We start from the raw sequence: 18,708 nt of genomic DNA, 5'->3' as shown, positions 1-18,708 counted from the left end.
AAATATGTATAATTGTTAATTTTTCAGCTTGTTATTAATGTTTAAATATAACATACGCATTACTCTTTTGTATTTGTTGCTTTTTTTTTTTGTTAATTTTATAGTAAAAAATTAAAAGTACATACTGAGAAGGTGACTCTGCAAAAATTTTGGTTGTAGTGGGGCATTAATGCTAATTTTATGCATGTGTGAGGTGACATGCAATAATAGATTGAAGCCGTATTGAATGAACACTACACTTCACGTGAAACGTTTGTAAGGAATCAAGTTTAGTCCTTATAAGGCTGCATTTGTGAATGACCAAAACACAAATTGAAATACTCACCTTGAATTTCAGAAATTCAGGCATACTCTAAAGATTTGAGTGGTTTTGTGCGAGAGCAGGCAATTTGTGTTGAATTTCAGCCCGAAAAGGTGATTCTCCTGTATTGTTTGTATAAATTATAGTTTGCATGTTTAATCGTATGTTGTTTTTAACGTTGAGAGCATGTTTTACATTATTTTAATGAATTTCTTTATTATCTGACATTTAAAAGCATTTTAGAGAAATATTAAACCTGTTTCTAATATAATTGAATGTTTTGAACAAAAAAAACAAAGTATCCGCCAGAATTTCATTATCCGCCAACAATAGCCGCCTAGCCCATAAGGTCAGCGGCTACTGATTGCGGATAATTATTTACTGGCGGATACTTCATTTTTCGAGCTTATTGTGATGTTTTGAACGTTTTAAGCGTATTTTAATACTATATTTTATGTGGTTTTATAGATGGAATTCGTGAGATACATATATGTGAGATACAACGGAGTCGTCGATGGTATATACTATGTTGGCGGGGCTACGGAGGTCCTTCCCCTCTTAAATGAAACAGTTGCGAGCCTGATATACAGCATCAACAACGTAATGACAACGCATTCGTTGAGCCCGAACTATCAATTGTATTATTTGGCGACCAATCGGTTTGGAAGGGAGAAGAAATGCGTAATAAGTGACGACGATGATGTGCAAGGCTTGTTGGAAACTGCCGAATATCCCATGGTGTACGTTGAGCACAACAACGACCCGGTCGAAGAAGCATACATCCCTACTTTTGATTTTGGCCAGGCTTCAGGATACGGAGATGATGAAGCACAATCTAGTCAGTATGAGACGTCGTATCATGCTCGCGAGAGCGCGCCTCCAACACAGTACTTTTCATGGGATGGGCAACCGTTGGACGAATCCGCATGGAATCTGAATGAAATGTGCGGGAGATTCAACCAGGTGCGGACGGATGAAGCCGTACAACCTGAAGACGAAGCCGAAGAACCTGATGACGATTCTGATGAAGAAGACGAAGAATACGATCCAACGAACGAGTCGGGCACAGATTCTGCCGCCTCTGAGGATTTATTAGACGATGATCTGATAGAGTTCACGGCCACCGAGCGAGCAGGTTGGATCCGACAAAGTAGAACCCGTCACGGAAATCCGACGGACTCGACCGGTGATCTATCTAATTGGATAGTTCCGTTGATTCCAGTGGATGCCACGACTTCGCTCGTTGCTCGCGAGAGTGAGCTGTCCAGAGTTGCTGATTTGGGGAAGAACTCTTTTTACAACAGTAAAGAAGAATTGGTCCTTGCTGTTGGCTTCTGGAATATGAAGCAAGGGGCTGAAGCAAAAGTTGTACGCTCAGATCAGGGACGCCTCTATTACAAGTGCAAGCGCTCTGATAAGTGCAAGTTCGATGTGCGTGCATCTTGTCACGGCGGAGGGATGTGGGGAGTGCATAAGTTTAAAGAGCACTCTTGCCAAGGGGAATTGGGCATTTTGAAACCAATAAAGGCACACTCGAATGTGGTTGCAGCTTATGTGGAAAAAAGAATACGCGATGACGGAGAGGTCATTAAGCCGAAATCTATTATGGCGGAGTTGTTACGTGAATTTGGCGTCAGAATCAAGTATGATGTCGCGCTGCGTGCAAGAAATCTCAGCTTAGAGAAGATATACGGTCGAATTGATGATTCGTTCCTTCTTCTGCCCAAATATTTGTATGCCCTAAGTCAAGCGAATCCAGGCACCGTGATGGATTTGGAAGTAGACGAAAACAACCGGTTCAAACATCTGTTTCTTGCTCTTGGGGCTTCCATCACACCTTTCTTCTTTTCGCTTCGACCAGTGATTGTGATCGACGGCACACACTTGAAGGGGAAGAACAATGGTATTTTGTTCGTCGCCGTGACAAAAGACGCAAACGAGCAAGTTTTTCCGTTGGCATTTGGTGTCGGGCCGATCGAGAATGATGAGTCATGGAAGTGGTTCCTCTCAAATGTGAGACAAACTTTTGGTCAGCCCGACAACTTACTAGTTGTCTCTGATGCGCATGTCTCCATTGCTAATGCTGTGAAGAGCGAGTTACCAAATGCTACTCACGGTCTTTGCTACTACCACTTGCAGAACAAAATTAAGGGCTATGGGCAAGCTGTTGTTGAGCTTTTCCGGCAGGCTGCATACGCCTACACGGATTCAGAATTTTCACGTGCAATGTCGGCTATGGCTCAATTGAAGCCGGCGGCGTACAGGAAGTTGATGCGCGTAGGCCCTGAGAAGTGGGCACGATCACAAAGTCCGGTGACCCGTTATAGTTTTCTTACATCTAATGCTGCCGAGGCATTGAATGCCCGTTTGTTGTGGGCCAGACGCCTTCCTATTTGCTCCATGCTGGAGGCAATCAGGATGGTTCTGGAGCAGTGGTTCAATGACAGACTTGCGTCTGCGGAAGAGAGCGATGATCTTCTTACTCCAGAGGCAACACAGAAGATAAGTGCGGAGATCTCAAAGAGTCGTCGCTACACTGCGAAGAGGACCTCCGAGAGAAAATACAGGGTTCGTGCTGGTGATCGTCGCTTCATGGTTGACCTTCAAGCGAAGAGCTGTGAATGCAATGAATTCGACCTGGACGGCATGCCGTGTTCTCATGCGATCACAGCCATTACGTATGCTAAATCTATTTTATTATAAAATTACAGTTATTAGATGCCTACTAAATATTAGCTTTCTTTTCGCAGTGAGGCGAAAGAGCCAGTGGAAGATTACGTGGAAGCTTACTACCTGCGGAGTTCACTGGTTCAAACATACTCCGGAGCAGTAAATCACTTGCCTCCCTTAGAGCACTGGGAAATTCCGTTTGAAGTTGCATCTGATATTGTTTTGCCAAACCTTTCTCGGCGACAAGCTGGTCGACCAAGAGAATCTAGAATTCCTTCAGCTGGTGAGAGGCCGACTCACCAGACTACTACAGCGGATGCATCAAGTAGTCTGGGAAAACGAGCACCCAAAACCTGTGGTCTATGTGGCTCGCCTGGCCACACACGTAGAGCATGCAAGGGTACGGGCTGGGAGCAGTAGTTTAATTACCTTTTATATTAAATTTCGATGGATATTGATGTTTTTTCATTCCAGTAATTGATGTTCTGAAGTTGGGAGTATTGGATACTGATTGAATAAATTTCGAAGCGGTGTCATTTGTATAATATCGATGAACTAGCAAGCACCATGAAATGCTCACTATCCGCCAGTAATTAATGGTTTAGCACTAGTAGCCGCCCAACAAAAAACATCAGCGGCTACTGGCCGCAGATATGTATTTACTGGCGGATACTTTGATAATTAGCGGTTTTTTGATGTTTTAGAAGCTATTGTGTTGCCTGATTTGAAATATTTGAAGCCGAAACACACGCCTTTAGTAATGACCAACATGGACATGTCTTAACAATTATGAGTTGAAATTATGAATGAGACTTTGGAGAAGTGAACAATGTTTTATATAAAAGTTTAGTTAATAGCATAAAACACCCAAAGTATGCTTTTTTATGCATTAAACTATCAAATAAGACGTTTAGCGCAAGTAGCCGCCAGAAATTAATTACCCGCCGTGATTAGCCGCTGAAATGTTTTCAAGCGGCTACTTCTTGCGGATAATTATTTACTGGCGGCTAGTTGCATAAATTATCTTATTTCATAATTTTATCGAGGATGCAAGTGGAAAATCATAGAAACATACTCAAAAAGATACTGCAACCTCTAATCAAAACGTCATTTGCATAATTATCATTTAAATGTACAAATACATAAGCTATTTCGATGCGGGGATGCAAAACTCGTAGATGCTACTGCCTATCTTGCGCCTATAGTCGGCGGCGTGCCCATTGCCCCACGCAAGGCTCGGCGAGCCTGATATCAGACGCTCCACATACATGCACGCAAAAACACCGGAGCTGCATTGATCTGGCTGCTGAAACTGCTCATTCTCGTCGGCATATTGGATTTTCAACCTTCGCCATTGGAGGTTTTCCAACGGGTTGTTGACAATCGTGGTCCTTTCGAACCACTGGGACACTTCAAGCATCTTACCCAACAGGCACTGCAGCGGATATAGGGCGGCGATCACATCGAAGCGCGGCTGCGCCAGGGTCTTGAACAACTGCGAATCGAAGATGTCGCAAACTCCACTCAGCAAATCCACTCGGCATGTAATGTAACGTCCACACACATGTATAGGCAAAATGAGCTGCACACGCAAATGCAATTGGTGAAGAGGAAATAAAAAATGAACTACTCCAACATATTTATACTGTAGATATATATGTGTACCGTTGTGGCATTCATCCAAGAGCCATGAGTCGAAGATACCCCCTGCCCATGCACCATATACATCTTCTTGGAATGCGGTTGCCACGTAGCAAAAACTCCGTCGGAAAATATAAACCGCCCTTCTGCCTTCGAGGGAAACATTTCCCGCCACGCTGACATCAACTGCGTGAATTCATCATCGAAATATTTCTGCAGCAATTAAACATTATATTAAAAGCATATTTGATTATAATTCTGTATCCAATAATAATATTTAATTAAATGCTTACGAATAATTCTGTATCCAATACGATAGTGGTCCTCGCATCAACACCGTCTATCAAGTCATCACCCCTCATCAACCTCGATCTCATCGTCATCATGTAGCAATCAACAGCCTGCACGTACTTAAATGTTAGTAACAAGTGACCAGACTTACATGATAACAACTGATTCATAAATTAACCAACATTGGACGAGAGGTCAATCCTCGTGTTTTGCATAGTGGTCCAAAAGCTAAACGGGAGAGGGTGTTCGCTCTCTGCCACCGACATCGTCCGATAGTTGCCACGGTTGCCAGCTTTCATCATACACTCAAACCCGTCAACATACTGTGAGTCGACGGGTCTCGGCACGGCGCTGTGCACGTATGGTGATCGAAGTGCAGCCGACGGGTTTCGTTCTCGGCGGCTTCTGCGTGGAACCTCTGGTGCATAAATACTGAGGGGAACAGCAGCTACTGCCTCAGAAACTGCCTCAGAAACTCCCTATAATTCAGAGTGAGATCAACGCAAGTTGAACAATGTTGACATAATTTAAATTAAATGACTTGTAAATTTAATGCAACGACAACATACCCCACTAAACTGCTTCCAATACTCGTGCATCTCATCTTGAGTCAGGATCGGAGCCGAATAACGGGCCGGCTCAACAGGGTATGCTGAACTCGTGCCCGGCTCAGCCCACGAGTAACGTGGCCCACCATAAGAACTGGACGCCTCGAATAGGGGCATGTGGTGGACACCCATGTGCGGAGTCTGCACATGCCCAAAACTAGTCGGGTGTCCAAACGGATCATGCTGCCACTGCGGGGTGTGCATGGCATCACCAGTAGTCTGTCCCACCTCTCGTGCAGGAGACTCGTGTGCAGGGGATCGGTGATGCAATGGCGCCTCTGAGGATGTAGGCTGCGCCGGATCGGAGTCGGGCTCGGGCTGGGGCTCGCGTCTCCTGTCAGACTGAGATCGTGGAGCAGGTCTGGGCACGTGAACATCAGTGCTATGCGAGCATCGGCAACGCATAGCATCCAACTTGTCCTCGAACCAATTCTTAATCCTCCTGAACAGGTTGTCCTCCACGTTCCTCGTTATCCGCCCCTCACTCTCGCGCATCATGTGCTGCATGCGCTGCCAATCCTCCTTGCTCCACTGTGACCGTGCAGGAGCATCCTCGTGCCTAGGCCTCGGGGCTCTGTGACTGTGAGACCTTCGACCAGAATCAACGGGGTGATCGCCCCCAATGCTCTGATCGTGATTGCTGCTGCTCGATGAGGTGTCCACTATTTGTCCCCTCGGGCGCTTGCCAGTATCCTGTCTCATACTGCGACGCCGAGGTTGATGATCAGGAGCATCCTCGTTGTGGTCCCCACCAGTATAGCGCTGCCGAGGCTGCCTATGACCAAAGACTGCCGGCTCTGGTACTCGAACCCCTATCCCGGCATTGACGCCTGCCACCGATAGCCAGTAAGATGTCTTGGCCTCGTACTCATCGGGGACCATCTCTCATATCCCGTTCTCCTAGAAACAAAAAAAATGTAGTCAAACATTAATATTCATAAAATAAAATAATATTAACAAATAAACAACTAAATTATTACCGGAGACTCAAAAAAACTCTGTAACCCATCCAACTTGGTCTTCACGAACGTCCACCTCCGAAATCTAGGGTAAACCCCCGCATTGCATATGGCTATGGCTGGGCCCAAATAGGGAATTTTCTCAAGACCCCAAATGAATAGGGCCCAAGAAGGACCGTAGAAGTGATACTTTTTACAATCCTGTTTGATTGTGTTGTGCTTCAACCTGTAGTTCAAGCTTCTATACGCGCACGATCCCCAAGGAAATCTGGAAAAGGCCGGCAAATCATCCACCAGCTTCCAAGTCCAGGACTGCACGGGTCGTCGCACGTCCACTCCTAATACAAATGTGTGTAGCACCAACAAGTGGGCCACACGGAGGTACAACCCGCCGTCGGGGTCTTTTACTGGATTGTCGGTGTCGAAATATTTATCGGCCAGGTCCCGCACTGACACCGGCTTAGAGCGGCAAAATTTTCTAAATGTCTGAGCGTCGCTCAGATCGTGCTCAGCCTCGGGGTCAAAAGGATCATCCCAAAGGACAATCCTGTCACGAGAGCGAAATCTCTCGGAGTAAACTCAACCTTCCTCCCGTTGATGTGGAAGGAGATCTCATCATCCTCATTGAAGGCCGTGATCTGAAGATGACGAGAGACAATATGGTGCAATGCAGCATTGCACTTCTGGCCCGGCTGCCAATCCAACATAAATCCAAAGCACCCCTGCCTGAACGTATTCTCCAGTGCAAAACCGCCAACTTCGTTTAGTCTCTGGACTACTGTCGATAGGTAATTAATATTGTTGTACGAACTGATCTCAACTGTTGGACGATTGATTTGCTCGGGCCTCGAATAACGGACCTATTCAATACAAAAAATAACTCAATTTACAAAACATAATGAATTAACAAACATCAACTAATAATAACGCATAATTAACTATTAAATTACTGGAAACATAAATAAAAAAATATAAAACTTCAAACCCGGCGGCTACTTCTTAAAAAAATTAATTACTGGCGGATATTAGGTAATTATGGTTCTATATGTTTTTATTAGTATGTTATCAATTTTTAAATTCTGAATAACCCAAAAAACGTTATTATTTTATGCGTAATACAGTAAAATTACCCTAATGATCTAAATAGACGATTAAATATATCTAAATATGCTTCAACTAAATAAAATTCTAACAACACTGAAACTATACTCAAACTTGTAACAACACTCAACTACACTATATAAATACTATATATCTAAATCAAAATTCAATACTATACAAATACAAAACAAATAAATTCAACAAGTGTATCTAAAACATACAAAACATATATAACTAACATATATATCTAACATTTTCTTACAAGTACAAAACAAAATTCAATACTATAAACATAATGAATAACTCAATTTACAAAACATAATGAATTAACAAACATCAACTAATAATAATGAATAATTAACTATTAAATTGCTACAAACATAAATAAAAAAATATAGCACCACTATTAAGTAATATCCGCCAGTAAATAATAATTTTAAGAAGTAGCCGCTGGGTTTGAAAAAACCCGGCGGCTACTTCTTAAAAAACTTAATTACTGGCGGATATTACTTTATTATGGTTCTATATGTTTTAATTAATATGTTATAAATTTTTAAATTCTGAATAACCTAAAAAACGTTATTATTTTATGCATAATACAGTAAACCGTGAATTTTAAAAACGTGATTATTTTAAAAATGTAGTATACTTACTTGGTTTGAAGAAGAAGCCATGGCGTGAATTGAAGAAAGACCGAATGAACTCCTCGTTTGAAAAAATGAAACAGCGGCTGCTTCTCACTCTCACACGAAAAAATTCAGTATCCGCTTAAATGTGGTGATGGTGCGGCTGCTTCTCAAAAATTCTACCCTAATTTAACATAAAAAGTTACCCTAATGGGCCCTACCCAAGATTTCGACCTTATCAAATCTTCAATGTGGTCAAAGAAACCCACAAAAGCCGTGCCCAAAGTATTCCAATACCCGTGAATTACACTTTTCTGCAAAGCCTATAGATTCCCATACTAGAGTTGCCGGTTGAATTGTCCAATCACAATTGAATTAGCTTTAGCTCTTCAAAATTGAAAAAAAATACAACAACCATTAATATGAACTCTAATAAATAAAATTTATATATATTGTGATATAAAAACCAGTTATAAATGACATGGTACTATTATCCGCCAGTAAAAAGTATCCGCTAGAAGTAGCCGCTTAGGGTTTCTTTCACGCGGCTAATTCTAGCGGATACGAATTACTGGCGGATACGTATTTGGTAGGCTCTCTAATATTTTACTGCTTCATAATATATGTTTTTTATCCAACATTTTCTATTATTTTATGTGTTAGGCTACATTAATTCATGTTAAATAAAATAAAATAAAAAATTCGAGACTTATTACACCACTATGATCCAAATTTGTCTAAATACAAGCCTATTATGTATTTCTACTTCATAGAATATATTTTAAAAAAAGAATACAAAATTAAGGTAAGTTTGTGTATAATAAAAACGTAATAGGAGGATGTAAAAAATTGTACTTTAAGTATATTTGGAAACAAAAAAAAATTATGAACCTAATGTATACATTATCCGCCAGTAAACAGTAGCCGCTAGCAATAGCCGCCAGTATAAAAAACCCGGCGGCTATTTCTAGCGGCTATTTTTTACTGGCGGATAATGTATACATTAGGTTTAGAATTTTTTTTTGTTTCCAAATATACTTAAAGTACAATTTTTTACATCCTCGTATTACTGTTTTATTATACACAAACTTACCTTCATTATTTTCAAACTTAGGGCATTATACGTCAATCATCTTACAATTATTGCACATTTATCTGGTTTTGTGCATTTTTAACTACCTATCTTACACAATTGTACTTGTGTAAGAAAAGTGTAAGAACTTTTACAAAAAATCAAGCAATCCATCACCATCAAGTGTACTTTTCGGTTTTGACTTTCAAAGTGGGTAGTTTTGTAAGATGTTTTATTGAAGTGGGTAGATTTAATTCCAACCCTACAAAATTTGTGTAATGAATCTTTCTACTTTTATATCGCACATCATTAAATTTATTTTTCACATATAAAGATCTGATGTATTGGACTAATTAAAAAGTAAAAATATAAACATCTGAAGATGAATTTTACCTTTGTTAAAAGCACCATCGTTATTATTGTTGCTACCATTATTATTATCATTATTATTATAAGAGAAGGTAAAATATTTGAAACTATATTAAATATTTGATACTTACAATTGGCCCCAGAATAGATCGAATACGTAGATTTAACAAGTTATAAGAAATAATTGCATGCCATTTATCATTTCCTAAATCCAAATGTATTTTGATGCCACAATAACATAGGCGCATTCTACTACTAATATTTAATGTTCTGTTTATGAAATTCGAAGTGAAATAAAACATAAATAAAAAAAGGCCATTCCAGAAAATCAAGTTAAATAAAACATGAATAAAATTACATGCCAGAAAATAAATTAACTTGAGATAAACATGAGTTAAATCTCATACCAGTTGTCATGTCGCAGATAAAAACCTAGCTTACTTTTTATCTTCATCTTATCGAATGCCACCCTCTAACGTTATCCGTGAGTTGCACGCACCAATCAGGCTCCCGAGACTTTCCTCCGTCATTCACACGATACTTGAAGCGTGTGTATCAGTTCCATTCATTGCTGATACTGTAGAAATATCTCTGAAAAGGAAAAACTAAGTCGACGGCGAAATTATGCTTCTTCTTCTTCTCTATCTTTTCTACCGAAAAACTCAATTTATTCCTCAAAAATCAATAACAACACAATAAAAAATGAAGATTTTCGTGAAGACGCTCAAGGGCACTAGCTTCGAAATTGATGTAATACCCGAAGACAGAGTTTTCTATTACGCCTATGTTATGATTTTCGTAATCGTGTTGTTTCAGCTGGAAGTTCAATTGCTGTTGAATTTATACTCTCGAATTTGTGTAGTTTCTTGCACTACTACAAAAGTTTACATACATAACAGTGCATAGACAAAAACCGTTATGTATGAGTGCACTTTTAGGAATAGATAACGGTTTTGCGAAAATCCGTTATCTATGTAGTGTTGTCTAAATGCATAGATAACGGTTTGAACAAATGCGTTATGTTTTTGCGTTATCTATTAGTTGCATACATAACGGTATTACAAAACCGTTGTGCCACCGTTATCTATGACCATCTTCTATAACAGTTATTTATAACGTTAAAGAACCGTTATGTATAAGAGTCATTTACAACGGTTTTTGAACCGTTATGTATGTGTGCCTCTAAAAACTGTTATGTATAATTTTTTTATTATTTTTTTTAAATAATATTATATTATATTATATTGAAAAATAACAAATGAATTGGTAGATTTTTTTTTTCCTGCATTTTCTTCATCTACGGCTATCTATCTACCGTCTCCTTCTCTCTCGCTCTTCCTTCTCCGGCGCATCTCTCCGTCTGCCATTTCACCCTCATCGCCTCTCTCTATGGCCTCTGATAAAATCCGGCGAGCTGCCGCTTTCAACGGCTCTGTGCTCTCTCTTCCTTCTTTGTCTTCTACAGAACCCCCACCCCCCAAATCTAAAACCCTAGGTCTTCGACCTCTCCGCGCCGCCCTCTTCCGTCGACCTCTCTGCGCCGCCTTCTCTCCCCATCAATATCCACGGACACCTCCTTCTGTTCCGTCACATCTTCCCCTCTCCCGTCACCTCTCTCTCTCCCTCACGTCCAAATTTTAAACCCTAGGTCGTCGCCCCCGCACCAGATCCTCCGCCCTGCCTTAGTGTGCGGCTGCGTCGCAAGGAGCTCGTGCTGCTTGCAATCAAGAGATGCTACTACGAGGAAATTCTCTTCGGGCGAGTTTAGGCAATGGGAATAACACTAACTCAAGCAGCAACAACTCTGGCAGCTACTGCGAGGAGCTCGTGCTCGAAGAGAATTTCCTTGCTGCTTGCAATCAAGAGATGCTTGCTCGAGGCACTGAGCTTCTCAAACGAACTCGCAAAGGTAAATCAACCCTCTCTCTCTCTATACATATATATTAGAGTATCTTGAAATTGATTTCGGACATTAGTGGTGCAGGCGATCTTCACTGGAAAGTTGTATCAGTTTATATTCACCGGAGTGGGAATGTAAGTTTGGCGTAATTAATTATGATAGCACACAAAGCTTGGTTGAAAAGATAGAATCTGATGTTTGAAATGTGGTTTACTTGTTTCTATAGGTTTGAGTTATATAAATCAAGTTTCTGTGTTTACCTTGATTGTACTGAATTTTGATGTCTGCTGCAACTTTCCCCTGCCTGAGATGCTTGGTAATCATCGACTTTCTTTTTCGATTAACTCTACTGCTTGAATGCCTTAAACCATGCATTTAGCTTGATTAAACGGCTAACATTCAGCATTTAGTTTGATTAACTCTGATAGGCATTTAGTTCCTTAATAAATCAACATTTAGATTTATTAAGGCATTTAGTAAATATGCTTGATTTGCAGCATTTAGTATATCAGGCATTTAGTTCTATATCAGCCTTGGTTCTATATAAACCTTAGTATATCAGCATTTAGTTCTATATCAACATTTAGTTATATATCAGCATTTAGTATATATCAGCCTTAGTAAATATAGCTCTGTAATAAATCTAAAATATGCTTGATTTGCAGCATTTAGAACTCTGATATAACTTCTACCATTCAGACAAAGTTTTGGATTGAATGCAGCTCATCAGTTCTTAAAAAAAGTGATTAGGGATCCTTAAGGGAGGTCTTAGTAGAAATAGGATATCTAATTATTTTAGTCTAAATGTACTCATTCATGTAGGCTATTATTTTGATGTATGATGGCCTTTTGTATTCAATTGCTTCGAATAAGTTTTGATTTACATGTTATGAAGTGGATGAGGATTAGCACAGATCTCCCTCACACATGAGGAGAATATAAACTGAGTCCTAGCTGTCTCTCGACTCTTTCCCAATCTCTCGATGCTGTTACGTTTCTCTGCTGAGCAGGTGAGGGCCTGCCGCCTCCGTCGATCCTCCGAGCTCCGTGTGTATGCTATTTGTAAAAGGTATTCCTCATATGAACAAGTATACATGCTCAAAGACTTAAAAGTTTCATGCTTCTTATTTACTGCTTTCATAAAGAACATAATTTGTTGGTGTGACTCGAGCGATAGGAGGGAGTAAACTGAGATAGAATGATCACCTTGAATGTTTGTTTTGGAGGGATGTGTTATTCTTTACTTTAATATGAATGTTGAGCTTCCTTGGGTTGTTCTTGGTTAACCTATGGTTGCTAGACTTACTAGTTGAAACTTGAAAGTGACCCATACTTACTTAGTTCTCGACTAATTCTTGCAATGAGACCTCAAATAGCATCTTTGTCTCTCAATGTGACAAGGCATAAGAAAGGAGAAAAGAAAGAAACATTTGGCATGTAAGTTATGCAACAAATAGAGAACTCTAAGCACACCCTAGTGTAGCAATGCACCAAGTTTGAAACTTTCATCTCAATTGCTATAGATTGTTAACTGTAAACTCCTAAAATATAAATGTGGAAGTTTGCTTCAGACTATTCCGATTTTCCATGATAGTGCTTGAAGATGACTGAGGTGTAAGTGTATTTGTCTGTGCCAGTTTTTAAGTTTAGGTTTATTCCTTGATTGACTGTGATTCTTACTCAGTTTAGCAATAACTGTATCAACATTAAAACTCAATATCTACAGTCAATGCATTGCGATCCATCAAGAACAGTTTCACTGATCCGTATAGAAATCTTCGCAACTGGAACAGAGGGGATCCATGCACTACAAATTGGACGGGTGTTATCTGCCATAATTTAACACCTACTGATGGTTATCTGCATATTACAGAATTGTATGATTTCTGTCTCAAGCATAAATTTCTTCCAAATGCAATTCTTCTTTTTCATGTTTCCATGTAGTAGGAGAAAATGTGCTCTCATACACATATGCTTCATATTTTAAGCATATATTTAGCTTCAACTTTTTATCCTTCCCAAATGGATATGTTCCTTGGTTCTAGCTGTTACCAAGATGATGATGAACCTATTATGGACAGACTAGGAGTGGTGCTAGAGACATTGAACTCTAAATATCAGGTGTTTCTAACTGCGCAAATATTTTCATGATGTAGGGCTATGTTAGTGTTTTTGTTTTGTATGATTTAGGAGATTTGAGCTAATGTGATCTTTTTACAAAGCGTGATTGCATCGTAAAAGCAATGCCTTGAAAGATGTCATTTGTGTTTGGTTTTGTTTTGGGAGAAGAAACGAAACTGGGAAAATGAAACAAATATAGCACATGGTAATCTTTGACTGAATGACTAGATTTCTATTTAGTACTTGACTTCATACTGAACTGTTTAGCGTGACATTATTCTGGTGCCATGTGGACAGCCGGGTTTCAGAGGCATCTCGACGGGTTGTTCAAGAAGAAGAAGAGAAATTGATATTGCAGAAGATCCCACTTCAGAAAATGATGGTGGAGATAAGTTAGTATTTCCTATGTGGCCATACTTTGCTTGTTTTCGTGAGATTCATTCTCATTTTTTGCATCATTTAGGTTAATTAATTTGTGATCTGTATGTTTCCTGACAGTGGCAAAATGTGGTTTAAAGAATATGAGTAATGATGTGGAGCGATGCTTGTCCTTGGTAAGATTCTGATATCTGCATTATGCTGTAAATGTGAATTTCCTATGTTTTAATCTAATCACCATGCGGCACTACAAGTTATTTTACTATGTTGAAATAGTTTTCCTAGGCAGTCTGTAAAGCTTCCAAAAGCTAAGCTTCTACTCCCTGTCTTTATCATAAGAATTGTGATTTGCTTGACTCTGAAGGATGTCAGAACTAGAGGAATATTTTCCAATCTCTTCCATCATTTACTATTTCACAATTTTTCCTTGACAAATTTTGCAGAAGCATCAGTTAACTATTTAATTTATTTTTGTGAAATATTACCTTTTAGTGCGCAGAAGAGAGAATGCGTGGACTCATATCTAATATAATTAGACTTTCAAAACAGGAGAACCAGTAAAGTACATGGGCTGTGGGGACTGCGAGAATCTCAGTAAAGTACATGGGCTATGGTAGCTTGGGATGGCTTGAGGTCAAAAGACAACCAGAGAATCATAGCAGGTTGATTAACTAGTTCTTGAGGACTTGGTGCTTTAAACATTGTATGATAGATTTTTGTTTTAGCTATAAGGTAGTTCGTATTTTCAATTTTGAATCGGAATATGCAATGATGATGTATACTTGATATTTGGTTCATTTGTATAATAATGTATGAATTTTTTGGATGATATATAATATTGTTATCGTTGATTTTATCATTTTGTCGTTTTATAAAAATTGCAAAATTTAAAAATATACTACAATTATATAAAGTGCAAAAAACTGTTATAAAAGGTGCAAAAAATCGTTATGTATTCTAATTAAAGATAACGGTTAAAATCGTTATAAAAACTGTAAAAATCGTTATAAAAAGTGCAAAAAATCTTTATAAAAAGTGCAAAAAACCGTTAGGTATTCTATCAAAGATAACGGTTAAAACCGTTATAAAAAGTGCAAAAAACTGTTAACTATGATAAAAAAAAATAAAAAATTAATACATAACGGAAAAATCTTAATACATAACGGTGAAAAACCGTTATGTATTCTATTAAAGATAACGGTTAAAACCGTTATAAAAAGTGCAAAAAACTGTTAACTATGATAAAAAAAAAATTAATACATAACGGAAAAATCTTAATACATAACGGTGAAAAACCGTTATGTATAACCTTTATAGATAACGGATGCGTACTGTTATGTATGACGCATCGTACCGTTATCTATGCTACTATACATAACGGTTTTGAAACCGTTATGTATGACGTATAGAATAGATAACACCACTATACACAACGGTTTTTTTGCTCATAGATAACGGATAAAATCCGTTATCTATGAGCGTTTTTCTAGTAGTGTTGGAATTGAAATGATTGGTTTTGTTGTGACAGAATAGGATTAAAGAGCACAATCAAACAGATAACATAAAAAAGACACATATTTACGTGGTTCACCAATTTGGCTACATCCCACGGCAGAGAGGAAAACAAATTTTATTATGCGGTTAGAGTTACACATTACATATCTCAAGTATATATATAGTATTGAGATAAAACACCCAAATTGGGCCTAAAGCCCAAAACTGACCGAAGCGGGAAATGTCAACAAATCTCCACCTTGACTTAAATCTTCTCTACAGCTGCATCATTACAATGCCAGATGAACAGACTCCTCCTTTCTGCCTCAGATTTGCCTCTCATTTGGCAACTAACAGCTTCTGATGTTTAGCAAGTCCAAACAATGTTGAAACTTGCTATGTGAGACCGGCTTGGTGAACATATCAGCAGAACCTGTCACCATGGAACCTCGCAGATAATATAAGGTACCACGTTTCAAGCCTGTTAGAACCACCTTTGAACTTTCACAGACATACATAGCTCCACCTTCATCTTTGAAACTGAAACCCTTGTTGTCAAGAAGACTCAATGATATCAGATTCTTCGTCATATGTGGAACATGCCTAACTTTATTCAAGGTGCAGAATACCCCATCATGTGTCCGTATCGTGACTGAGCCTATTCCAACCACCTTGCAGACATCACTGTTGGTCATGGAAATATTGCCTCCATCTATCTGCTCATAGGTCGAGAATAACTCTCTGTTAGGACAAATATGGTATGATGCCCCAGAATCCAGAATCCACACATCATTACGATGTGACTGTCCAACTACAACCAATGCTAAATCTTCTTCAGAATTCGTATCAGTTTCTGCCACAGCTACAGAACCGTTGACACCCCATTTCTGCTCCTGCTTCCTCTTCTTCTTAGGACAATCATTCTTCCAGTGCCCTGGTTCTTTACAGCAATTGCAGATATCTTCGGGTTTAGGACCTTTTGAACCCTTATGGTTCGGCTTCCCAATTTCCTTTTGTCCCTTACCCGTGACAGACAGCCTTGATGCTTGATTTTCTGTGACCGAGCTAGTGGCCTGTTGACGATCTTCTCTACTGTGGAGAGCAGATCGAACATCTTCCAGAGACAGAGTATATCTTTCCCAGTAATAAACGATTCAACAAAATTCTCATACGACTCAGGCAAAGATACTAACAGAATTAAAGCAGCATCCTCATCTTCTACTTTAACATCAATATTACGCAAATCCAGCAAATTTTTATTTAATTTGTCTAGATGATCCCGAAGGGGAGTACTTTCCTGCATGCGTAAACGGAACAGACGTTGCTTTAGAAGCAACTTATTGGTCAGAGACTTCGTCATGTACAAACTCTCTAACTTCTTCCAGAGACCTTCGACAGTTTCCTAATTGGCAACCTCGATGATAACATCGTCAGGCATACACAACATGATAGTTGAGTGGGCTTTTTCTTCCCGAGTATTCCACTCTTCTTCATCATCTTTATCATATTTCTTATTTCCAGACAGCAGCGCCCACAAACCCTGCTGCTTCAGCAGAGATCGCATCTTGATCTGCCATATGCCAAAACTATTTCTCTCGGTGAATTTGTCAACCTTTACGTTTAAAGCAGACATTCTTGATCGACTCCAGAAAACCCTGACAGTGAAGAAAAAATCCCTGATCGAAACGACTAGGCTCTAGATACCAGTTTGTTGTGACGGAATAGGATTAAAGAGCACAATCAAACAGGCAACGTAAAGAAGACACATATTGATAAAGTATCTTATCAACACCTAATCTAGATTATGAATTTTACCTAGTATTGATCGTGGAAATTGAGAGAATAGAGTCGAATTGCTGAGAGGAAGTAAGTTTGATGTTGAATTAATAGAGAACACGTAAAACTACATAATATGGGTGCATGGGTATTTATAGAGTACATTCTAGGGGTAAAGTAGTAATTTCAGTGTGGAGTCATGTTCCACGCGTGGTCAGGGGTACGATGATAATTTTGCCTTTCTTCGCTCGTTCCTCTGCTCAACGACAGAGAAGCGTATGTATCGCAGAGCTTTGGATTCCTCTGCAGACGAGTGAATCCTCTACTCTGGCGCTTCCCGGGTGAAGTGGTCATTTTTGCCGTTGACTATCTTGTGGGTAAGTCATTCCTCTGACTTCAGTGATTCCTCTGACCGAGCCCACTCCTCTGACGGAGCTCATTCCTCTGACTGGTCCCGTTCCTTTGATCCAAGCGATGCCTCTGTCCAAGTCCATTCCTCTGCTCTACATATATTAGTCCTCATCACATATTTATGTGGTTCACCAATTTGACTACATCCATGGGCAGAGAAGAGAACATATTTTATTATGTGGCTAGGGTTACAAATTACATATCTCAAGTATATATAGTATTGAGATAAAACACCCACATTGGGCCTAAAGCCCAAACCTGACCGAAACGGGAAATTCAAGACATATCAACAGGTTTTGTTGTGGTGATGATGTAGTTTTATGTGCTATTAAAATTAACATATCATGTTTGAATAAATCTGAGCTTTGGCATGTTGAAATCCTCTTTTCACCCCTTTTATTGAATTCCCCCTTTTAATTTGTTGGTTTTGAGTGATTACTTGGTTATGTGCATAAGTAATTATTCAATCTTTCTTTGGCATATGTTCGTTTTTATGTATGGTCAGTGATGAAGTTCATATGTTTGTATTGTTTATATACATGTGTGATTATAGTTTTTTCGTGTTATAATTCCATGTGACTTTTTATCAAGTGATAATGAAACTTAATAATAGAAGTTTCCAGTGATGATGTTTCTATTAGTACTCTTACTATTGCATGAACAGATGTAGTATTTGAATTTTGATAACCCCTTAGGTTGTATGATAGATTAGAGTAGCTTCAGCTGTAGTAACCTACTTAAGTTATTAATTAGGCTTTGGTTTGAGTGATAAGATATGATTGATAAAATAATTTAACTTAATCAAGTGTTTGGTTTGCATGGTTAGGCTTGTGATAGATAACTAGGGCACTCTAATCATGCAATTGAGTGATTATTTATCACCCCAGAGTTCGGTGGATTATTTCATCACTGTCCAATCCTATCAATTTTATCTATCTCATCCCTCAAATCAAAGGTCCCCCCTAAGAAGAATATAGGCAATGGCTTCTA

General features: G+C 39.1%; 1 long non-coding RNA gene across 1 annotated transcript; it reads left to right on the top strand.

The window, feature by feature from the left end:
* The first annotated feature begins 13,939 nt into the window (after positions 1-13,939).
* Positions 13,940-14,586, top strand: LOC130986394 (uncharacterized). The gene is made up of 3 exons (XR_009089257.1): positions 13,940-14,051; positions 14,158-14,213; positions 14,530-14,586. It is a non-coding gene; the product is annotated as an uncharacterized LOC130986394 (long non-coding RNA).
* The last annotated feature ends 4,122 nt before the right edge of the window (positions 14,587-18,708 follow it).

Source organism: Salvia miltiorrhiza, chromosome 5, assembly GCF_028751815.1.
Source record: "Salvia miltiorrhiza cultivar Shanhuang (shh) chromosome 5, IMPLAD_Smil_shh, whole genome shotgun sequence".
NCBI lineage: Eukaryota > Viridiplantae > Streptophyta > Magnoliopsida > Lamiales > Lamiaceae > Salvia > Salvia miltiorrhiza.
This window is presented reverse-complemented; position numbering and strand designations above follow the sequence as displayed.